Source organism: Macaca thibetana, chromosome 10 (assembly GCF_024542745.1).
Source record: "Macaca thibetana thibetana isolate TM-01 chromosome 10, ASM2454274v1, whole genome shotgun sequence".
NCBI classification, from domain to species: domain Eukaryota; kingdom Metazoa; phylum Chordata; class Mammalia; order Primates; family Cercopithecidae; genus Macaca; species Macaca thibetana.
Genome location: NC_065587.1, coordinates 65,606,849 through 65,631,815, shown reverse-complemented (window position 1 = coordinate 65,631,815; position 24,967 = coordinate 65,606,849). Strand labels below are relative to the sequence as shown.

Sequence of the window (24,967 nt, the reverse complement as noted above, 5' to 3'; positions counted from 1 at the left end):
AGCAAGTCTACCATTAAGTGCAAGTCTGTGCGATCTTTTGCTGTTTTTTGTTTTTCTGTCTTTTAAAAATGCCCAAATTGACTGAGCACAGTGGCTCACGTCTATAATCCCAGCACTTTGAGAGGCCAAGGTGGGCGGATCATTTGAGGCCAGGAGTTCGAGACCAGCCTGGCCAACCTGGTGAAACACTGTCTCTACTAAAAATACAAAAATTAGCCAGCATGGTGGTACATGCCTGTAATCCCAGCTACTCGGGAGGCTGAGGCAGGAGAATTGCTTGAACCTGGGAGGTGGAGGTTGCAGTGAGCCGAGATAGTGCCACTGCACTCCAGCCTGCATGACAGAGTGAGACTCCGACTCAAAAAAAAAAAAAAAAAAATTGCCCAAATTATGTTGCTTTTACAAAATGTCTGTCTGACACGTCAGTGTCTGACTCACCTGACCATTGGAATGAGAATTTCAGGATCTCAAGTATGAATGCCTCCAGGATAGAGGAGACCTGTGGGTTCCTGCCTGCCCCTACTCCTTCAAACTAATATTTATTGTGACATAGTAACTTCCTGGCTTCAAAGCCCACCCCTAACGCTTCCCACGTATGTGACCTTGGGCAAATTACTTATCACCATGGTAGTGGCCTCCAAGATGGCCCTCAATGATTCTGTCTTCCTATGTGACCACCAGGCTACTGCAGAAACAGGTGTGACTTCTGAGGCCAGTTCAGAAAAGACAATGCAAGGCTGGGCAAGGTGGCTCATGCCTGTAATCCTAGCACTTTGGGAGGCCGAGGTGGGAGGATCACTGGAGATTGAGATCAGCCCAGGCAACATAGCCATATAGCGAGAACTCATCTCTACTAAAAAAAAAGAAAAGAAAATTAGCACCTGTGGTCTCAACCTACACGGAAAGCTGAGGTGAGAGAATCGCCTGAGCCCAGGAAATCAAGGTTGCAGTGAGCTGAGATGACACCACTGTGTTCCAGTCTGGGCAATACAGCAAGAACCTGTCTCAAAAAATAAAAACAGCCAGGCGCAGTGGCTCATGCCTGTAATCCCAGCACTTTGGGAGGCCGAGGTGGGAAGATCATGAGGTCAGGAGTTCAAGACCACCCTGACCAACATGGTGAAACACCGTCTCTATTAAAAATACAAAAATTAGCCGTGGGTGGTGGCACGCGCCTGTAATCCCAGCTACTCAGGAGGCTGAGGCAGGAGAATTGCTTGAACCTGGGAGGCAGAGATTGCAGTGAGTCGAGACTGCGCCACTGCACTCCAGTCTGGGCAATAGAGCAAGACTCCGTCTCAAAAACAAAACAAAACAAAGACACTGCAGCTTCCATCTTGCTCTCTTGGATCACTTACTCTGAGGGACCTTAGCTGCTATGTTATAAGCACACTCAAGCAGCCCAATGCAGGGACTCACAGGGCAAGTGACTGAGACCGCTTGCCAACAGCCAACGGCTTTGCCAGCCATGTGCATGGGTCCTCTTGAAACTGTATCCTCGCCGGGCGCGGTGGCTCAAGCCTGTAATCCCAGCACTTTGGGAGGCCGAGACGGGTGGATCACGAGGTCAGGAGATCGAGACCATTCTGGCTAACATGGTGAAACCCCGTCTCTACTAAAAAATGCAAAAAACTAGCCGGGCGAGGTGGCGGGCGCCTGTAGTCCCAGCTACTCGGGAGGCTGAGGCAGGAGAATGGCGGGAACCCGGGAGGCGGAGCTTGCAGTGAGCTGAGATCTGGCCACTGCACTCCAGCCTGGGCGACAGAGCCAGACTCCGTCTCAAAAAAAAAAAAAAAAAAAGAAACTGTATCCTCTGACCCCATTCCAGCTTCCAGATGACTGCAGCCCTGGTCAACATCTTGAACCTTATGAGATGTTTCTGGTGAGAGTCACTCAACTAATCAGCTCCTGAATTCCTTGCCTATAGAAAATACCTGAGGTAGGCCGGGCGCGGTGGCTCAAGCCTGTAATCCCAGGACTTTGGGAGGCCGAGACAGGTGGATCACGAGGTCAGAAGATCGTAGACCATCCTGGCTAACATGGTGAAACTCCGTCTCTACTAAGAAAATACAAAAAACTAGCCGGGCGTGTTGGCCAGCACCTGTAGTCCCAGCTACTGCGGAGGCTGAGGCAGGAGAATGGCGTAAACTTGGGAGGCGGAGCTTGCAGTGAGCTGAGATCCGGCCACTGCACTCCAGCCTGGGCGACAGAGCGAGACTCCGTCTCAAAAAAAAAAAAAAAAAAGAAAGAAAAAGAAAATACCTGAGGTAATAAATGTTTATTGTTGTTTTAAGCTTTTAAGTTTTGGGGTAATTCCTGACACAGCAACAGACAATGAATACAATCACACTTTGCCTCCTTTTCTTTAAAATGAGGATGATGGGAGGACTTGCTTTATATAATCATGAGGATTCCATATGATACATGAAAAGAATCTGGCTAAGCTGGGTGCAGTGGCTCACGCCTGTAATCCCAACACTTTCGTAGCCCGAGGTAGGTGGATCGCTTGAGCCCAGGAGTTTGAGACGAGCCTGGGCAACACAGCGAATCCCCTCTCTACAAAAAATACAAAAATTAGCTGGGCGTGGTGGCGTGGGCCTACAGTCCCAGCTACTCGGGAGGCTGAGGTGGAAGGATCGCTTGAGCCCAAGAAGTTGTGGCTACGGTGAGCTGTGATTGTACCACTGCACTCCAGCCTAGGCCACAGAACAAGACCCTGTCTCAAAAAATAAATAAACCAATAAATAAAAATAAGAAGAATCTGGCTCATAGCAAACACACAGTAGATAGGAACCAATATTGCTGTATTATTATATGGTCTCCATTAATCAAGAGGAGAGGTTGAGAGCTATATGAGGGAGGGCCAAAAGGAAAGATGAAGTAGCAACCCCCAGTATCTTCATTTTCCTGGCAATTCAGCTCTGACTACATTTTCATAGACCCTCCTAAGACAGAAGTCCCGTGGGGAACCTTGATCTCCCTAGAAGGTAGTGGAGGGACTATTTATCACTCCGCAAGCATTCCCCTTGGAGTGCTCAGTCTTCATCACCCCCACCACTAGAATTTATCAAATAATTTCTTGCCTATCTACTAGGAGGCCCCGATCAACAGAATTCATTCCATCCCAGCACTTTCCAGGGACATTCCCAACCTATGGAAGCTACCCAACAAAGGCTTCCTTTGCTCCTTAATTTATCTCTGAGAAGCAGGTTTAAATTTTAGCTCTGCTGGGTCGGGCTCAGTGGCTCACACCTGTAATCCCAGTGCTTTAGGGAGGACGAGGCAGGCAGATCATTTGAGGTCAGGAGTTCAAGACCATCCTGGCCAACATGGGGAATCCCCGTCTCTACCAAAAGTTAGCCGGGTGTGGTGATACACACCTGTAGTCCCAGTGACTCAGGAGGCTGAGGTTGGAGGATCACGTGACCCTGGGAGGTGGAGATTGCAGTGAGCTGTGATGGCGCGGCTGTACTCTAGCCTGGGTAACAGAGTGAGACCCTATGTCAAAAAAAAGACCTAAACAAAAATTTTAGCTCTGCTACTGATTTGTCCTTTGTCAAGTTACTCAACCCCTTGAGCCTCCTTGCCTCATCTGCCCAGCAGAAATAGCGAATATTTGCTTCTGGGTTGTTGGGGGAAGAAAATGAAGCAAGACAGCACTGTGTGAACACTTTGTTGGATGGAAATAATAAACTGGCAATGCCTCAGGACTCTCAGGTGTTGCTCAGAGCCCTGCCCTGCCCCAGGAAGCTTCTCCCCACAGCGGAAGCCACTTAGCTCTCACATGCAGGCTCTGCCCTGGGCTGGGCTTGACACCAGCTTTAGTGGTTTTGGTTTTTGTTTTCGAGATGGAGCCTTGCTCTGTTGCACAGGCTGAAGTGCAGTGGCGTGATCTTGACTCACTGCAACTGCCACCTCCCGGGTTCAAACAATTCTTCTGCCTCAGCCCCCTGAGTAGCTGGGATTACAGGCACCTGCCACCACGCCTGGCTAATTTTTCTATTTTTAGTAGAGACAGGGTTTCACCACATTGGCCAGGCTGGTCTTGAACTCCTGACCTCAAGTGATTCACCCACCTCGGCCTCCCAAAGTGCTGAGATTACAAGTATGAGCCACCACGCCTGGCATCTGTTTTTTTGTTTGTTTGTTTGCTTTTGTTTTTTTGAGACAAAGTCTCCCCTTTCACCCAGGCTGTATGTAGTGCAGTGGCACAATCACAACTCACTGTAACCTCCACCTCCCAGGTTCAAGCAATTCTCGTGCCTCAGCCTACCGAGAAGCTGGGAATACAGGCTTGCGCCACCACATCCTGCTAATTTTTGTATTTTTTGTAGAGACGCGGTTTTGCCATATTGGCGAGGCTGGTTTCGAATTCCTGACCTGAGGTGATTCACCTGCCTTGACCTCCCAAAGTGCTGGGATTACAGGCATAAGCCATGAGCCATCCTGCTTGGCAACTTTATTTTTTTTTTTTTTTTTTTTTTTTTTATTTTATTTTATTTTATTTTTTTTTTTTTTTTTTTTTTTGAGACGGAGTCTCGCTCTGTAGCCCAGGCTGGAGTGCAGTGGCCGGATCTCAGCTCACTGCAAGCTCCGCCTCCCGGGTTCACGCCATTCTCCTGCCTCAGCCTCCCGAGTAGCTGGGACTACAGGCGCCCGCCACCTCGCCCGACTAAGTTTTTGTATTTTTAGTAGAGACGGGGTTTCACTGTGTTACCCAGGATGGTCTCGATCTCCTGACCTCGTGATCCGCCCGTCTCGGCCTCCCAAAGTGCTGGGATTACAGGCTTGAGCCACCGCGCCCGGCCTAACTTTATTTTTTTAATCAGGGAGCTTTTTTTTTTTTTTTTTTTGAGACGAAGTTTCGCTCTTGTTGCCTAGGCTGGAGTGCAATGGGGGGCTCTCAGCTCACCGCAGCCTCTGCCTCCTGGGTTCAAACAAGTCTCCTGCCTCAGCCTCCCAAGTAGCTGGGATTACAGGCATGTGCCACCATGCCCGGCTAATTTTGTATTTTTAGTAGAGATGGGGTTTCTCCATGTTAGAGTAGTCTTGAACTCCCGACTTCAGGTGAAGTGCTGGGATTACAGGCGTGAGCCACCGTGTCTGGCTTAATCAGGGAACTTTAAAGAGATTTTATCTCTTTCATCAGGGGCTCAGCAGTAACTAGCATATGTGCCTGAATGCCTCCTTCTTATGGCCAAGGCCAGTTTAAGATAAATTATTTTTATTTCTATTAATTTATTTATTTTTGAGAAGGGGTCTTACTTTGTCACCCAGGCTGGAGTGCAGTAGTGTGATCATGGCTCACTGCAACCTCGACCTCCTGGGCTCAAGTGATCCTCTCTCCTCGGCCTCCCAAGTATCTGGGTCTACAGGCATGCACCACCACACCTAGCTAATTTTTTATTTTTTGTAGAGATAGGATTTCACTATGTTGCTCTGGCTGGTCTCAAACTCCTGGGCTCAAGTGATCCTTCCACCCTGGCTTCCCAAAGTGCTGGAATTACAGGTATGAGCCACTATGCCCAGCTGTGGCCTATATACATGGCGGCCTAGACATATAAAAGTAGAGTTTTGTTTTGTTTTGTTTTTGAGACAAAACAGAGTCTTGCTCTCTTGCCCAGGCTGGTGTGCAGTGGCATGATCTTGGCTCACTGCAACCTCCACATGCTGGGTTCAAGCTATTCTCAAACCTCAGCCTCCCAAGTAGCTGGGATTACAGGCACCTGCCACCACACTCTGCTAATTTTTGTATTTTTAGTAGAGACGGGGTTTCACCATGTTGGCCAGGCTGCTCTCGAACTCCTGACCTCACATGATCCTCCCACCTAGGCCGCCCAAAGTGCTGGAATTACAGGAATGAGCCACTGTACCTGGCCCAAAAATAGAGATTTTTATTTTGAGACAGAGTGCAAATGGCATGAGTCACCCAGGCGGGAGTGCAATGGCATGATTATGGCTCACTGCAGCCTCGACCACCTGGGCTCAAGACATCCTTTCACCTTAGGCTTCCGAGTAGCTAGGACTACAGACATGCTTCACCATGCCTGCATTATTTCTTTTCTTTATAGAGACAGGGCCTCACTATGTTGCCCAGGCTGGTCTTGAACTCCTGGGCTCAAGCTACACTCCTGACTAGGCCTCCCAAAGTGCTAGGATTACAGGCGTGAGCCACCACGCTCAGTTGACATTTGAGATTTTGTTTTGTTTTGAGACAAGGTCTCACTCTGTGGCCCAGGCTGGAGTGCAGTGGCACGATCTCGGCTCACTGCAACCTCTGCCTCCCAGGGTCAAGTGATTCTCCTGCCTCAGCCTCCTGAGTAGTTGGGACTATAGGTGCACACCACCATGCCTGGCTAATTTTTTTTTTTTTTTGAGACGGAGTTTCTCTCTTGTTGCCCAGGCTGGAGTGCAATGGCACAATCTCAGCTCACTGCAACCTCTGCCTCCCAGGTTCAAGCCATTCTCCTGTCTCAGCCTTACGAGTAGCTGGGATTACAGGGATGCGCTACCACACCTGGCTAATTTTGTATTTTTAGTAGAAACGGGGTTTCTCCATGTTGGTCAAGCTGGTCTCAAACTCCCGACCTCAGGGGATCCGTCCACCTCGGCCTCCCAAAGTGCTGGGATTACAGGCATGAGCCACTGCACCCAGACTAATTTTTTGTATTTTTAGTAGAGATGGGGTTTCTCCATTTTGGTCAGACTGGTCTCGAGCTCCTGATGTCAGGTGATCCGCCTGCCTTGGCCTCCCAAAGTGCTGGGATTATGGGCGTGAGCCACCATGCCTGGCGACATTGAGATTTTTTAAACTCTGTGCCTTATTCCCCTGAAGTTAAAGTGACCTGGATTTACCCTTCCATCTGCAGAAAACCAAAACCAAACAAACAAAAAACAGAAAAAGTGTATGAAACCACTGTTTTCAAGACACTCAAGTCTGGGAGTCGTGGCCAGACTCCATGCCTGTAATCCCAGCACTTTGGGAGGCTGAGACAGGAGGATGGCTTGAGCCAAGGATTGATTTCAAGACCAACCTGCACAATATAGGAAGACTCCATCTCTACAAAAAATAAAAAATTAACTAGGAGTGGTGATCACATGACTGTGGTCCCAGCAACTTGGGAGGCTGAGGCAGAAGGATCATTTGAGTCCAAAAGGTCAAGGCTGCAGTGAGCTGTACTTATGCTACTGCACTCCAGCCTGGATGACAGAGCAAGATCTTGTCTCAAAAATAAAAAACAGCCGGGTGTGATGGCTCACGCCTGTCATCCCAGCACTTTGGGAGGGAGGTGGGTGGATCACTTGAGATCAAGAGTTTGAAACCAGACTGGCCAACATAGCAAAACCCCATCTCTGCTAAAAATACAAAAATTAGCCAGGCGTGGTGACTTGCACCTGTAATCCCAGCTACTTGGGAGGCTGAGATATGAGAATTGCTTGAACCCGGGAGGTGGAGGTTGCAGTGAGCCGAGATCACACCATTGCACTCCAGCCTGGGAGACAGAGCAAGACTCCATCTCCAAAATGATAATAAATAAATAAATAAATAATAATAAAAACAAAAAAAGACACTGGACATCGGGGTAACGAAGGACAGTGATCACATAGAGACTGGAAACGAATGCTGTAAGACCTGTGATTTCTCGAAACTATTGTCTGGAAAGAGTTTTCAGCCATGGTTCAAGGAAAAAGAACCCAGGTAGAGCCCAGCAGATTCTCTGAATTGGAAAGACAGAGCTAAGAGTCTGGAGAGACCAATGAGGCTAGAATTTGCAGGACAGACTACAGAAGAGGAGAGAGTTGCATAGAAAGTTCTCAAGAATTCAACTGAGTGGCTGGGCACAGTGGCTCACTGTGATCCCAACACTTTGGGAGGCTGAAGCTGGCAGATCACTTGAGGTTATGAGTTCCAGACCAGTCTGGCCAACATGGCAAAACCCTGTCTCTACTAAAACATACAAAAATTAGCTGGACATGGTGGTGCACACCTGGAGTCCTAGCTACTGGGGAGGCTGAGGCAGGATAATCGCTTGAACGCGGGAGGCGGAGGTTACAGTGAGCTGAGATCGCACCACTGCACTCCAGCCTGGGCAAGAGAGTGAGACCTTGTCTCAAAAAAAAAAAAAAAAAAAATTCAACTGCGTACTCATTAGCACATGCAAGTGAAGAAACTATCCGAAGATGGAGAAAGAACCACCCAAAAGAATTAGAGGTAATAAAGAGGGCCATGAATGGTGCCTGTTGCCACCAGGCAGACTGGAAAACCTCATGATTCACACGGTATTCTATAGAGCAGGGGCCCCCAACCCCCGGGCCATGGACTGGTACCTGTCCTTGGCCCACTAGGAACCAGGCCGCACATTAGGAGGTGAGCAGAAAGTGAGCATTTCTGCCCGAGCGCTGCCTCCTGTCAGATCAGCAGCAGCATTAAGTTCTCATAGGAGCACGAATCCTATCGTGAACTGCTCACACGAAGGATCTATGTTGCGCACTTCTTAGGAGACTCTGACTAATGCCTAATGATCTGAAGTGGAACAGTTTCATCCCGAAACTGATACCATCCCCCACTCTCCACCATCTATGGAAAAATTGTCTTCCACAAAACCAGTCCCTGCTGCCAAAAAGGTTGGGGATTCCTGCTGTAGAGCACATGGAAGGGCATTGCCTAAGTACTGGAGAAAAATTAGCCCTAGACTAAGTATTGCTTTGATCCCACCTAATATTAAAAGCAAGACTTGGCCGGATGCAGTGGCTCATGCCTGTAATCCCAGCACCTTTGGGAGGCAAAGGTGGGCAGATCACTTGAGGTCAGGAGTTCGAGACCAGCCTGGGCAACACAGTGAAACCTGTCTCTACAAACAATACAAAAATTAGCCAGGCGTGGTGGTGTGCGCCTATAGCCCCAGCTACTTGGGGGCTGAGGCACGAGAACCTCTTGAATCCGGGAGGCAGGGGCTGCAGTGAGCAGAGACTGTGGAACTGCACTCCAGCCTGGGCAACAGAGCAAGACTCTGTCTCAAAAGAAAAAAAAAAAAAAAAAGACCTAAACGGATCAAACTGTTTTTAAATTATTTAACTGATAACTGGGCATGGTGCTGTGTCCCTGTGGTCCCAGCTACCCAGGAGGCTGAGGCAACAGGGTCACTTGAGTCCAGTAATTAGAGGCTGCAGTGCACTCTGATTGAACCTGTGAATAGCCATGGCATTCTAGCCTGGGCAACAGAGCAATACTTCATCTCTAAAAATTAAAAGAAAAAAAATTAACTGCACCCCTGAACAAAGCTCAAGAATACTTATAAGATTACAAAAATGTTCAGCAAGCAGCCAACAGGTAAATTCATAATGTCTGACATCCAATAAAAACATTTGCTAGTCATGTAAATCAGGAAATGATGAGAAAAGTTAATTGAAACCAATCTAGAACTGACATAGACATTAGAATTAGCAGACATAGACATTAAAACAATGATCATAACTGTACTACACATCCAAAAAGTTAAGCAGACATGGAAGATACAAAAAAGAAGTCAGCTGGGCGTGGAGTCTCACGCCTGTAATCCCAGCACTTTGGGAGGCCGGGGCAGGTGGATCACAAGGTCATGAGATCAAGACCATCCTGACCAACATGGTGAAACCCCGTCTCTAGTAAAAATAAAAAAATTAGCTGGGTGTGGTGGTGGGCACCTGTAATCCCAGCTACTTAGGAGGCTGAGGCAGGAGAATTGCCTGAACCCAGGAGGTGGAGGCTGCAGTGAGCTGCAATCATGCCACTGCACTCCAGGCTGGACGACAGTGAGACTCTGTCTCAAAAAAAGAGAAAAAAAAAAAAGAACAGAGGGGTTAAAGGAGAGTTGCAATTGGAAAGGTGAAAGGGATGAAACCTTGGAAGGACTAGTGCTAGATGGTATGAGAGATATTTCTTCAGTGCAGGTGGGAAAATGAGGGACTTCTATTTCTTCAAAAAGCTTGAGACAACAGTGCCAGTTGGAAGTAGGCATCTGTGAGAGACGCTTGAAGGAGAGGAGAATGTATCAGAGAGTTGTTTGGTAGAGTGAGCCAAAGGAGATACATCATAAGTTATCCCTATAAGATTGAGACCCCACTGGGATTTATGAACTTGAATCTAAAGTAAAACAAAGCTGAGAGGTATGGTTTTTTCTCCAGCTGTGTTCAACATGGCTGCCAGAGGAGGCTGACAGATGACGGGGTTCATACTGAGTTGTGGAACACCCAGGAGAGGGCGGGGCAAGGGGAAGATGGAGCAGGGAATCCAGGTGGACCAGGAAATTGCAGAACTGTTTTTGATCTTGATTTTTTTTTTTTTTCCTGAGATGGAGTCTCACTCTTGTCGCTCAGGCTGGAGTGCAGTGGCACAATTTCAGCTCACTACAACTTTCGCCTCCCGGGTTCAAGCAATTCTCCTGCCTCAGACCCTCGAGTAGCTGAGATTACAGGTGTGCCTCACCATGCCTGGCTAATTTTTGTATTTTTAGCAGAGATGGGGTTTCACCACATTGACCAGGCTGGTCTCAAATTCCTGATCTCAGGTGATCTGCCTGCCTTGGCCTCCCAAAGTGCTGGGATTTTACAGGGGTAAGCCACCGCTCCTGGACCTGAATATTTCTTTTTTTTTAATTTTTTTTTTTTTTTTTTTTTTTTGAGACGGAATCCTGCTCTGTCGCCCAGGCTGGAGTGCAATGGCCACTGCAAGCTCTGCCTCCCAGGTTTATGCCATTCTCCTGCCTCAGCCTCCCAAGTAGCTGGGACTACAGGCGCCCGCCACCTCGCCTGGCTAGTTTTTTTGTATTTTTTAGTAGAGACGGGGTTTCACCATGTTAGCCAGGATGTTCTTGATCTCCCCACCTTGTGATCCGCCCGTCTCGGCCTCCCAAAGTGCTGGGATTACAGGCTTGAGTCACTGCGCCTGGCCTTTTTTGTTATTTTTTATTTTATTTTATTTATTTATTTTCGCTCTTGTTGCCCAGGCTGGAGTGCAATGGCGCGACCTCAGCTCGCCGCAACCTCTGCCTCCTAGGTTCAAGTGATTCTCCTGCCTCAGCCTCTTGAGTAGCTGGGATTACAAGTGTCTGCCACCATGCCGAGCTAAATTTTGTATTTTTAGTAGACCGAGAGTTTCACCACGTTGGCCAGGCTAGTCTCGAACTGTTGACCTAAGTCAATCCACCCGCCTCGGCTTCCCAAAGTGCTGGGATTACAGGCATAAGCCACCGTGCCCAGCCTCTTATTTTTATTTTTTATTCTTTGTAGAGTTGGGGTTTCACCATGTTTCCGAGGATAGTCTCAAACTCCTGGGCTGAAGCATTCTGCCTGTCTCTGCCTCCCAAAGTGCTGGGATTACAGCTGTGAGCCACACTGCTAGGCCAATCCTGAATATTTCTATCTGTCTCAGTCCTTGTCTTTTGCAAATTATGAATATTAAATAAGATGATGGGCATGATAACATTCGTACCAGTATAACATAATTCTCATTAAAATCGCTTTCAAAAGCCTGGGCATGGTAGCTCATGCCTGTAATCCCAGCACTTTGGGAGGCCGAGGTGGGCAGATTATGAGGTCAGGAGATCGAGACCATCCTGGCTAACACGGTGAAACCCCGTCTCTACTAAAAATACAAAAAAATTAGCCAGGTGTGGTGGCGGGTGCCTGTAGTCCCAGCTACTCGGGAGGCTGAGGCAGGGGAATGGCGTGAACTTGGGAGGCGGAGCTTGCAGTGAGTCGAGATCATGCCACTGCACTCCAGCCTGGGCAACAGAGCCAGACTCTGTCTCATAAATAAATAAATAAATAAATAAATAAATAAATAAATAACTTCAAAAAACAATTCTATGACTTCTGGCTTTTATCTGCCCAATGCAGCTGGCATTCCCTGTGAAGTCTCCTCCAAGCCTTCCTTGGAATCTCTGGAGGTGTCTTACCTGGCATTCCAGAACAAGTTCTGCCAGCTGCCACATGACCTTGCCATTGCTAAATCTAATTGAGTGGTATGTCTCCGCATACCCCTAAAATATATGCACATTGCTTCTATTTAACAAATATGGAAACTTAGGCACAGAGAAGTGAGAGTGTTAGCGATCGGTAGCATTAAGAGCTCAGCATTGCCGGGCGCGGTGGCTCACGCCTGTAATCCTAGCACTTTGGGAGGCCGAGGCGGGCAGATCACGAGGTCAGGAGATCGAGACCATCCTGGCTAACACGGTGAAACCCCATCTCTACTAAAAATACAAAATATTAGCTGGGTGTGGCGGTGGGCGCCTGTAGTCCCAGCTACGCAGGAGGCTGAGGCAGAAGAACGGTGAGACCCCGGGAGGCAGAGCTTACAGATTGCTCCACTGCACTCCAGCCTGGGCGACAGAGCCAGACTCCGTCTCAAAAAAAAAAAAAAAAAAAAAAAAAAAAGAGCTCAGGGTTGTAGGCTGGGCACTGTGGCTCGCACCTGTAATCCCAGCACTTTAGGAGACTGAGGTGGGCAGATCACCTGAGGCCAGGAGTTCGAGACCAGCCTGGCCAACGTCGGGAAACCTCGTCTCTACTAAAAATACAAAAACTAACTGGGCATGGTGGCGGGCACCTGTAGTCCCAGCTACTCGGGAGGCTGAGGCAGGAGAGTCACTTGAACCCAGGAGGTGGAGGTTACAGTGAGCCGAGATCACACCACTGCACTCCAGGCTGGGCTACAGAGCGAAACTCTGTTTCAAAAAAAAAAAAAAGAAAGAAAGAATTCAGGGTTGGCAGAACGAGCTGTAGTGTCTTTGCCTTGCATCCTGGCGTCTCCTCTGGCCTGACTCGCCAGGGTGATTGTAGGAGTTGCTCCTACCTATGCATAGCTCTCAATACTATTGCTCTTCCCCTCATGGAGATTCTGTGAGCCACCCAACATCCTGTAATAACTTTCTTTCCTGTTTAAACTGAAGTGAGTTGGTTTGTTTTGTTTGCAACTAAGAATCTTGATTGACACACTGCATAACAACTCTATCAGTATGTGTACCATTTGTATTATTTTGAAATTATTTTTTAGTTGTTTATAGTTTTTTAAAGTAATGACAGAGTCACCTGTGAAGCCACCATCCCAAAATCAAATGTAGAACCTTAACAATAACCTGCATCTGACTATATACCTCCCTCCCCACCCAACCTCTTTCCCAACCCTAGTAACCATCCTCCTGAACCTTATGCTCATCATTCCCTCTTGCATATTATTTTTAATTTTCTGTTGAAATATAACATACATATAATAAACTGAGCAAATAGTAAGCGCACAATTCAAATAATTTATGTGTGCATAGATTTTTGTGTAACCAAATCAACATATAAACATTTCCCACCAGGTGCGGCGGCTCACTCCTGTAATCCCAACATTTTGGGAGGCCGAGGCGGGTGGATCACTTGAGGTCTGGAGATTGAGACCATCCTGGCTAATCCAGTGAAACCCCATCTCTACTAAAAATACAAAAAATTAGCCAGGCGTGTTGGTACATGCCTGTAATCCCAGCTACTTAGGAGGCTGAGGCAGGAGAATTGCTTGAATCCAGGAGGCGGAGGTTGCAGTGAGCTGAGATCGTGCCATTGTACTCCAGTCTGGGCAACAAGAGCAAAACTCCATCTCAAAAAACAAACAGGCTGGGCGCGGTGGCTCACGCCTGTAATCCCAGCACTTTGGGAGGCCGAGGCGGGCAGATCACAAGGTCAGGAGATCGAGACCATCCTGGCTAACACTGTGAAACCCCGTCTCTACTAAAAATGCAAAAAATTAGCTGGGCGAGGCGGCAGGCGCCTGTAGTCCCAGCTACTCGGGAGGCTGAGGCAGGAGAATGGCGTGAACCCGGGAGGCAGAGCTTGCAGTGAGCCGAGATCGCGCCACTGCACTCCAGCCTGGGCAACTAAGCGAGACTCTGTCTCAAAACAAAAACAAAAACAAAAACAAAAAAACAAACAAACAAACATTTCCCATCCCCTAGAAACCTCTCTGGTGATCTCTCCCAGCCAATTCCTGACACTTGAGAGTTACCAGTATCCTTACCTCTGTCACCCTAGGTTTGTTTTGACTTTTTTTTTTTTTTTTTGAGATAGAGTCTCACTCTGTCACCCAGGCTGGAGTGCAATGCATGAACTCTCCTCACTGCAACTTCTGCCTCCCGGGTTCAAGTGATTCAGTGATTCTCCGGCTTCATCTTCCCAAGTAGCGGGGCTTACAGTCATGTGCCACCATGCCCAATTAATTTTGTATTTTTAGTAGAGATGGGGTTTTGCCACATTGGTCAGGCTGGTCTTGAACTCCTGACCTCAGGTGATCTGTCCACCCCTGCCTCCCAAAGTGTTGGGATTACAGGCGTGAGCCACTGCACCTGGCCTGTTTTGCCTGTTCTTAAACATTTAAACAAAGTAGGTCTGGCACAGTGGCTCATGCTTTTGATCCCAGCAACGTGGGGTATATTTTAGTACAAGGCGGAAGGATCACTTGAGCTCAGGAGTTCAACACTAGCCTGGGCAACATAGCAAGACCTCATCTCTACAAAAATTTTTTAGAAAAATTAGCCAGATGTGGTGGCTTGTGCCTGTAGTCCCAGCTACTTGGGGTGGGCTGAGGTGGGAGGATCACTTGAAGCCAAGAGTTCAAGGGTGCAGTGAGCTATGATCACACCACTGCACTCCAGCTTGGGTGACAAAGAGAGATCCTGTTTCAAAATAAATAAATAAACAAATAAAATTGTGAAGTATATTTTTTACGGTATGCATTTTTTTTGTCTGGCTTCTTTCACTATCATGTTTCTGCAATTCTTCTGTTTTTGCAAGTAGCAATAGTTGTTCTTGTTTTTTTTTTTTTTTCTTTTTTTGAGATGGATTATTGTTCTTGTTGCCCAGGCTGGAATGCAATGAATGGCACGATCTTGGCTCACTGCAACCTCCGCCTCCTGGGTTCAAGTGATACTCCTGCCCTAGTCTCCCGTGTACTTGGGATTACAGGTGCGCACCACCACGCCCAGCTAAATTTTTTTTGGTATTTTTAGTAGAGATGGGGTTTCACCCTGTTGGCCAGGCTGGTCTCCAACTCCTGACCTCAGGTGATCCACCTACCTCAGCCTCCTAAAGTACTGTGATTACAGGTGTGAATCACCGGGCCTGGCCTCATATTTTTCTTTAAATTGACTCACTTCGTTTATTTTATTTATTTATTCATTTTATTTATTTATTTTGAGATGGAGTCTCCCTCTGTCACCCAGGCTGGAGTGCAGTGGTGCAATATTGGCTCACTGCAACCTCTGCCTCCCTAGTTCAAGCGATTCTCCTGCCTCAGCCTCCTGAGTAACTGGAATTACAGGTGCCCACTGCCACGCTAAGCTAATTTTTGTATTTTTAGTAGAGATGGGGTTTCGCCACGTTGGCTAGGCTGGTCTCGAACTTCTGACCTCAGGTGATCCGCCCACCTTGGCCTCCCAAAGCGCTGGGATTACAGGTGTGAGCCACCTGGCTTTTTTTTTTTGAGACACGGTTTCACTCTGTGGCTGGAAGTGCAGCAGCACGATGATGGCTCACTGCAGCCACCACGTCCTAGGTTCAAGCAATCCTCCTACCTCAGCACCCCCACCCCTGAGTAGCTGGGACTACACGTGCAAGCCACCATACATGGCTAATTTGTTTTTATTTTTTGTGGTCCCACTATGTTGCCCAGGCTGGTTTCGAACTCCTGGCCTCAAGCAGTTCTCCTGCTTCAGCCTCCCAAAGTGCTGGGATAACAGGCATCAGCCACCTTGCCAGGCTATTTATTTTCTGTATTTTTTTTTTTTAGATGGATTCTCGCTCTGTTGCCCACGCTGGAGTGCAGTGGTGCAATCTTGGCTCACTGCAAGCTCCGCCTCCTGGGTTCATGCCATTCTCCCGCTTCAGCCTCCCAAGTAGCTGGGACTATAGGTGCCCGCCACTGCACCTGGCTAATATTTTGTGTTTTTAGTAGAGACGAGGTTTCACCGTGTTAGCCAGGATGGTCTCGGTCTTCTGACCTCGTAATCTGCCCGCCTCAGCCTCCCAAAGTGCTGGGATTACAGGCGTGAACCACCATGCCCGGCCTATTTTCTAAATAAAATAGTTTGAATACTAATTCATATTAGTACATATGCCTCATTCTTTTTTTTTTTTTTCCCTGAGACGGGGTTTTGCTGTCTCGCCTAGGCTGGAGTGCAGTGGCTCGACCTCGTCTCACTGTAACCTCTGTCTCCCAGGTTCGAGCAATTCTCCTGCCTCAGCCACCCAAGAAGGTGGGATTACAGGTGCCTGCCACCATGCCCAGTTAATTTTTGTATTTTTAGTGGAGACGGGGTTTCACCATGCTGGCCAGGCTGGTCTCAAACTCCTGACCTCGTGATCCGTCTGCCTTGGCCTCCCAAAGTGCTGGGATTACAGGCATGAGCCACTGTGCCCGGCCTTTTTTATTTTTTCTTCAAATGGTATCTGGCCATGTTGCCCAGGCTGGATTTGAACTCCTGGGCTGAAACTATCCTCCCGCTGATAGATGCAGGAGGCAGATAAGGGAAGGCCTGCCTGTACACTGGAAGAACAGGGTGGAGCCACAGGAAGTTCGGGAAGTTCAAGCTGGGTGCAGGGAGAGTAGCCTAGCCTCATCAGTTTCTGTGCGGTGACCTGGTAATCAATCTGCTAGGTAGGGGCCTGTTAGCAGGATCCCCTCTCACCTCTCGCTTTGCTGAGAGTTTTTTTCTTTTTGCCTTTTCTTTTTTCTTTTTTTTTTTTTTTTGAGACGGAGTCTCGCTCTGTCGCCCAGGCTGGAGTGCAGTGGCGCGATATCGGCTCACTGCAAGCTCCACCTCCCGGGTTCACGCCATTCTCCCGCCTCAGCCTCCGAGTAGCTGGGACTACAGGCGCCCGCCACCACGCCCGGCTAGTTTTTTGTATTTTTAGTAGAGACGGGGTTTCATCATGTTAGCCAGGATGGTCTCCATCTCCTGACCTCGTGATCCACCCGCCTTGGCCTCCCAAAGTGCTGGGATTACAGGCTTGAGCCACCGCGCCCGGCCTCTTTTTGCCTTTTCACCCAATGAATTCCACTCTCCTCACCCTTCAGTGTCTCCGCTTTCCTAATTCTTCCCGGTTGTGTGACAAGAACCTGGTTTTAGCTGAATTAAGGAGCACAGTTCTCAACACCTCTGCCTCCCGTGTAGCTGGGATTACAGGCTTTTGTCACTACACCTGCCTTCTTCTTCTTCTTCTTTTTTTTTTAGTTCCTGCGTAGTTTTTCTAGTACCATAATTTATCTAGTCCCCTACTGGTGAACACTGACCTTATTTCCAATGTTTTCCTATTACAAAAGATGTTAGGACAAATAGCCAAGTTCATCGGTTATTTTGTTCGTTGCGTATTTATCTAAGAGATAAATTTTTAGAGATGAAACGGCTAGGAACAACCTGCTGGTTTTTCATTCTTTTTTTTTTTTTTTTTTTTTTTTTTTGGTGGGGAGGGTGGGCAATCAACCTCCTCAGGTTGAAGCCTTTTTTTTTTTTTTTCTTTTTAGACAGGGTATCGCTCTGTCACCCAGGCTGGAGTGCAGTGGCATGATCATGGCTCACTGCAGCATTAACCTCCTGGATTCAACCAATGCTCCCATCTCAACCTCCAGAGTAGCTGGGACTGCAGGCATGTACCAGCACACCCAGCTAATTTTTGTATATTTTATAGAGACAGGGTCTCCCTATGTTGCCCAAGCTGGTCTTGAATTCCTGGGCTCAAGCGATCCTCCCTCCTTAGCCTCCCAAAGTGCTGGGATTACAGATGTGAGTCATGGTGTTTGGCCGAGGCCTTATATTTGAAGACATCTTTATTTTATTTTATTTTATTTATTGTATTTTTGAGACGGAATCTTGCTCTGTCGCCAGGCTGGAGTACAGTGGCACAATCTCGGCTCACTGCAAGCTCTGACTCCCTGGTTCAAACGTTTCTCCTGCCTCAGCCTCCCGGGTAGCTGGGATTACAGGCACGCACCACGCCCAGCTAATTTTTCTGTATTTTTAGTAGAGACGGGGTTTCACCATGTTGGCCAGAATGGTCTTGAACTCTTTAACTCATGATCTGACCGCCTCAGCCTCCCAAAGTGCTGGGATTACAGGCATGAGCCACTGCGCCCGGCCTTGAAGACATCTTTATAGAGGTATAATTGCCATACCATAAAATGCACACACCTTAAGTGTATAATTGAATGATTTATAGTAAATTTATTGAGTCATACAACCACCATGACCAGAAAAAACAAACTCAGTTTCTCCCACTATATTCCCAACAGGCCTCTGACACAAGATGTATGGGGGTTTTCCCCACACATCAGGCAATCGATCAGTTCTGCAGTGGACACCCGTTGGGTGTTTTCTAGTCCAAATAAACTCTGATACTATCCACCTGAAAATAACACCAGGTCCCATAGGTTGAGGGGTCAGTCCCCAAGACCACCCCCACTTCAGATGCCAGTAGTAAGTTCAGGCCTCCAGAACTTCAAACTAACCAGCCATAAATCAGAATTCCCACAACTCCCTCCTTGGGTTCCTTTAATTTGGTAGAGGGACTCGCAGAACTCAGGGAAACATATACATTATATCAGATGAAGAGAACAAAGGGTAAAGTCTGAAAGGGTCTGGAGCACGGGCGCTTTTATCCCCATGGAGCTGGGGTGTTGCCTCCTCCTGCATGTGGATGTGCTCCTATTCACCGTCCTGGAAGCCTATAGGTGTTCAGCTATTTAGAAGCTCTCTGAACCCAGTCATTTTGGTTTATAATGGAAGCGTTAGGCTGGGCCCAGAGGCTCATGCCTGTAATCCCAGCACTTTGGGAGGCGTAGGCAGATAGATCACCTAAGGTTGGGAGTTCAAGACCAGCCTGGCCAACACGGTGAAACCCCATCTATACTAAAAATACAAAAATTAGCTGGTTGTGGTGGTGGGTGCCTGTAGTCCCAACTACTCAGGAGGCTGAGGCACGAGAATCACTTGAACCTGGGAGGCAGAGATTGCAGTGAGCTGAGATCACGCCATTGCTCTCCAGCCTGGGCAACATAGCGAGTCTCCTGTCTCAAAAAAATAAATAAATAAAATAAAGCGTCATTATGTAAGCATGACTGATAAATAATTGGCCATTGGTGATTAACTTCACTTTGAGACCCTCCCTGGAGGTTGGGTGTGGGGTTGAAACTTCTAACCATTTGACTAAATGGTTGGATCCTCTGGCAGCCAGACCCCCATCCTGTGGTTATCTGGGAACTTTCCCCAAATCCTCTCATTAACATAAATTCGGTCAGGCGCTGTGGCTCACACATGTAATCCCAGCACCATGGGAGGCCAAGGCGGGCAGATCATGAGGTCAGGAGATTGAGACCATCCTGGCCAACATGGTGAAACCCCGTCTCTACTAAAACAAAACACAAAAAACTAGCCGGGTGTGGTGGCATGTGCCTGTAATCCCAGCTACTCAGGAGGCTGAGGCATGAGAATCACTTTAACCCGGGAAGCAGAGGTTGCAGTGAGTGGAGATTGCACCACTGCATTCCAGCCTGGTAACAGAGCGAGACTCCCTCTCAAAACAAAACAAAACAAAACAAAACATATACTCAAGTGTGTTTGAAAAGGGATTGTTTTAAATAACAATCTTTTTATCTTTCACCTTCTGGCACTGAAGCTATTCCTAGAGGGGCTTCAAGGATCTAGGACAAAAGGCCAAATATTTTAACAAAAGATATTCTTTTTTTTTTTTTTTGGAGACAGAGTCTTGCTCTGTTGCCCAGGCTGGAGTGCAGTGGTGCAATCTTGGCTAGGCTGGAGTGCAGTGGTGCAATCTCGGCTCACTGCAACCTCCGCCTCCCGAGTTTAAGCAATTCTCCTGCCTCAGCCTCCTGAGTATCTGCGACTACAGGCCTGTGCCACCATACCCGGCTAATTTTTTGTGTTTTTAGTAGAGACGGGGTTTCAGCATGTTGACCAGGCTGGTCTCGATCTCCTGACCTCATGATCCACCTGCCTCGGCCTCCCAAAGTACTGGGATTACATGCATGAGCCACACTGCACCCAGCCAACAAAATATATTCTTACTGCTTTAGATACTTCCCTGATCCCCCATGTTGGATTAGATGCTAGCTCTAGGGCTTGGTTCAGTGGCTCACGCCTGTATTCCCAGCACTTTGAGAGGCTGAGGCAGGTGGATCACTTGAAGTCAGGAGTTGGAAATACTAAAAATACAAAATTGCTGGGCTCAGTGGCTCACGCCTGCAATCCCAGCACTTTGGGAGACCGAGGTGGGCTGATCACGAAGTCAAGAATTTGAGACCAGCCTGGCCAGCATGGTGAAACCCCATCTCTACTAAAAATACAAAAATTAGTCAGGTATGGTGGTGCGCACCTGTAGTCCCAGCTACTCAAGAGACTGAGGCAGGAGAATTGCTTGAACCCTGGAGGGAGAGGTTGCAGTGAGCCAAGATCGCACCACCGCATGCAGCCTGGGTAACAGAGCGAGACCTATCTCAAAAAAAAAAAAAAAAATTAGCCAGGCATGGTGGCGCGCATCTGTAGTCCCAGTTACTCAGGAGGCTGTGGCACAAGAATCACTTGAACCCAGGAGGTTGAGGTGGTGGTGAGCTGAGATCATGCCACTGCACTACAGCCTGGGCAATAGAATGAGATTCTATCTCAGGAAAAAAAAAAAAAAAAAAAAAAAAAAAAAGGCCAGGCTCGGTGGCTCATGCCTGTAATCCCAGCACTTTGGGAGGCTGAGGCGGGCGCATCACGAGGTCAGGAGATCAAGACCATCCCGGCTAACACAGTGAAACCCCGTCTCTACTAAAATTACAAAAAAATTAGCCGGGCTTGGTAGAGGGTGCCTGTAATCCCAGCTGTTCAGGAGGCTGAGGCAGGAGAATGGCGTGAACCCAGAAGGTGGAGCTTTCAGTGAGTGGAGATTGCGCCACTGCACTCTAGCCTGGACGACAGAGCAAGACTCCGTCTCAAAAAAAAAAAAAAAAAAAAAAAGCTAGCTCTTCATGGTCTCATGACTATGTCTCATGACACCCTATGCCCCTGCACTTCCTTTTTTTTTTTTTTTTTGAGAGTGAATCTCACTGTGTCACCCAGGCTGGAATGCCATGGTAAGATCATGGCTCACTGCATCCTCGATTTCCTGGGCTCAAGCAATCCTCCCACCTCAGTCTCCCAAGTAGCTGGGACTACAGGCGTGTGCCACCATGCCTGGCTAATTTTTGTATTTTTTGTAGAGATGGAGTTTCACCATGTTGTCCAGGCTCGTCTCTAACTCTGGGCTCAACCCATCTGCCTGCTTCGAACTCTGGGCTCAACCCGGCTGTTTGCCGTAGCTTCCCAGAGCGCTGGGATTACAGGCATGAGCCACCTCACCCAGGTTACTTTTTGTTTCTATAGATTTGCCTTTTCTGGACAGTCTATATATATGGAATATATGATATTTTTGTGACTGGTTTAAACTAAAAAGTATCTGAGACAGGTCTCAATCAATTTATAAGTTTATTTTGCTATGGTTAAGAATGTGCCAGGGAGGCAGATCTGTGCCTTTCTCCAAAGATGTTTTTCAGGGCTTCAATATTTCAAGGGGAAAAGCAGGCTTGGAGGGGAAAGAGGAAGGGTGAGGTCACATTACTGAATCCACATGTTGCAAGAGAAAAAGAAGCTGGTAGAGGAAAAGTCAATTGTGTATTCATGTGGTGGTCAGTAAATTGTACCAGTTTGGGAGGCTGAGGTGGGAGGATCACTTGAGCTTAGGAATTTGAGACCAGCCTGGGCGACATAGTCAGATCTTGTCTCTATTTATTAAAAAAAACTTATGGCCGGGTGTGGTGGCTCACGCCTGTAATCCCAGCACTTTGGGAGGCCGAGGTGGGTGGATCACCTGAGGTCAGGAGTTCCAGACCAGCCTGGCCAATATAGTGAAACCCGTCTCTACTAAAAATACAAAAATTAGCTGGGCCTGGTGGCTGGTGCCTGAAATCCCAGCTACTCAGGAGGCTGAGACAGGAGAATCACTTGAATCTAGGAGGCAAAATTTGCAGTGAGCCGAGATCGCGCCATTGCACTCCAGCCTGGGCAACAAGAGTGATACTCCATCTCAAAAAAAAAAAAAAAAAATTAGCTGGGTGTGGTGGCACGTGCTTGTAATCCCAGCTACTCAGGAGGCTGAGGTAGGAGAATCACTTGAACCCAGGAGGCAGAGGTTGCAACGAGCCGAGATCATACCACTGTGCTCCAGCTTGGGCAACAGAGCAAGAATCCGTCTCAAAAAATAAAATAAAATAATAAAATGGCATCCCATTGTGGGCATTCCATATACATGGACTATGTGATATTCTGTGTCTGGTGTAGACCAAAAAGTTTCTGAGACAGGTCTCAATCAATTTCGAAGTTTATTTTGCCAAGGTTAAGAACATGCCAGGGAGGCAGCCCTGTGCTTCTGTCTAAAGATGATTTAGAGAAAGGGACACTAATTTCACTAATGGCTAATGATGTTGGGCTTATTTTCATGTGCTTATTAGCTATTTCTGGATCTTTGTTGGTGAAATGTCCATTCGGATCTTTTGTCCATTTTTAAAATGAGTGGTTTGTCTTATTATGGAGTTGTAAGAGCTCTTCGTATATTGTGACTACAAGTCCTTTGTCATGTATGTATTATACAGATATTTTTTCCTAGTGTGTGGCTTCTCTTTTATTTTCTTGATGATGACTTTAAAAAAATTAAAGTAAAATTCACATAGCATAAAATTAACCATTTTAGGGCTCAGCACTCTGACTCACACCTGTAATCACAACATTCTGGGAGGCCGAGGTGAGTGGATCACGTGGGGTCAGGCGTTCAAGAGTAGCCTGGCCAACAAGGTGAAACGCCACCTCTACTAAAAGTACAAAAATTTGCTGGGCATGGTGGTGCAAGCCTGTAATCCCAGCTACTCAAGGGGGCTGAAGCAGGAGAATTGCTTCAACCCAGGAGGAGGAGGTTGCAGCCTGAGCGATAGAGCGAGACTCCATCTCAAGGAGAAAAATAAATAAACAAACATTTTAAGTGAACAATTTAAAAAAATTTTTTTAAGAGATGGGGTCTTGCTATATTGCCCAGGCTGGTCTCAAACTCCTGAGTTCAAGCAATTCTCCTGAGCAGGGGAAGCTGCAGACCAGGCCTGCATGGCAGGCTGAGTCTTCAGTGGGACCTGCTGAATAGGCACAGGGGGCACCTGCAGGCCTTCAGACCAGTCTGCAACCTCTGGCTGAGTAGCAGTGAACTCAGGAGCTGGAGCTGTCTCCGTTCACCCTGAAATTCCTCCTTGGTCAAAGCCTTTTCATCAGTAGCCTGCTCTTCATTTTCAGTCTCTTTAGAATCTCTGTAGAAGCAGAGATCAGGCATGACCTCCCACGAGTGTTCACATGATGCCACACACGTGCAGAACTTCCTGGGCCAGCCTCCACCACATTCAACCCACTGAGGAAGCAGTCTTGTTGCATGGGTTGCCAATGTCCACATAGCACAGAGGAGAATCTGTGTGATGCAGAGCAATGGTAGGTGGGTGTACCTAAGAAGCCTCTGTGAGAGGCTGGTGGTCAGCCCTGGGGTCAGTAGCCACAAAAAGCTGTGGCTCCCAGAAGGCTGCCTGGATCTGGTTAGTGATAGTTCTAGGAGTGAAGTGGCCAGCAACTGGAGTGGCTCCAGTGGCAGCAGCAAACTTCAGCACAGCTGGCTGGACAGTGTCCCTGGAAGATAGGACAGTGACATCAGCAGGGTTCTCAATGGCAACAATGGCATGAGGTGCCAGCAGAAGCTTCTCCCAGGTCCTCTTCAGATTGACGACGTAGATACTGTCACTTTTCCTCTTATAGATGTGCTATTCTGGCCAGTCGCAGTGGCTCTTGCCTGTAATCCCAGCACTTTGGGAGGCTGAAGCAGGCAGATCACTTGAGGATTTGAGGTCAGTAGTTCGAGACCAGCCTGGCCAACATGATGAAACCCTATCTCTACTAAAAATACGAAAATTAGCCAGGCATGGTGGCGTGCACCTGTAATCCCAGCTACTCAGGAAGCTGAGGCAAGAGAATCGCTTGAATCCAGGAGGCAGAGGTTGCAGTGAGCGAAGATGGCGCCACTGCACTCCAGCCTGGGCGGCAGAGTAAGACTTTGTCTAAAAAAAAAAAAAAAAAAAGTGCTGTTCCATTTGGAAGTCAAGGTTGATGCCACCTAAGTGGGTTCCTGCTATCCTGCTACAAGGAACTTGAGGACATCTTCCTTCACTGGCAGGACATCAAGGGCTCTGGACATTGTGAAATTTTCCCTTGAAGTTACAATGGGAATCCAGAACAATGTCATATGGACCCCTCCGTGGGTAGCACAGAAAGCAAATGGTATCTTTCAAAGACACAGAAAAAATTGAATTTTGATGGTTTCATTGATCAATTTTTCCTTTTATAGATTAAGCTTTTGCTGTCACATCTAAGAAATCTTTACCTAACCCAAAGTCTTGAAGATTTTTTCTTATGTCTTTTTTTTTTTTTTTTTTTTTTTTTTTGAGACAAGGTCTCATTCTATCGCCCAGACTGGAGTACAGTGGCAAGATCACAGCTCATTGCAGCCTCAACCTCCTGGTCTCATGCAATCCTCCTGTCTCAGCCTCCTGAGTACCTGGGACTACACACATGCAGCACTATGCCCAACTAATTTTTTATTTTTTGTAGAGATGGGGTCTTGCTATGTTGCCTACAGTTGTCTAGAACTCCTGGATACAAGCAATCCTTCCACTTCAGCCTCCCAAAGTGCTGGGATTACAGGCATGTGCCATTGTGCCCAGTCCTGACATATATTTTTAAAATTTTCATAGATACAGCCAAATTGTCCTCCCACCACGCAATTGGCATCACATCAATTTATACTCCAATCAAGAGTATGGCTGTTTTCTCACATG

The 24,967-nt window shown here is 47.5% G+C and overlaps 2 protein-coding genes across 18 annotated transcripts in view; one reads left to right on the top strand and one right to left on the bottom strand.

The window, feature by feature from the left end:
• EIF2S2 (eukaryotic translation initiation factor 2 subunit beta) overlaps window positions 1-24,967 on the bottom strand; it is a 511,882-nt gene that overhangs the window by 266,986 nt on the left and 219,929 nt on the right. The window contains exon 1 of one of the 14 annotated variants that reach the window (XM_050807235.1): window positions 20,118-20,127. The exons of the other annotated variants lie outside the window; for them this stretch is intronic. The gene's annotated coding sequence lies outside the window, so the exon portion shown is untranslated. Of the gene's footprint in view, window positions 1-20,117; window positions 20,128-24,967 lie in introns of those variants that run through there. 14 annotated transcript variants of the gene reach the window in all.
• MAP1LC3A (microtubule associated protein 1 light chain 3 alpha) overlaps window positions 1-24,967 on the top strand; it is a 306,452-nt gene that overhangs the window by 75,878 nt on the left and 205,607 nt on the right. The gene's annotated exons all lie outside the window — the stretch shown is intronic.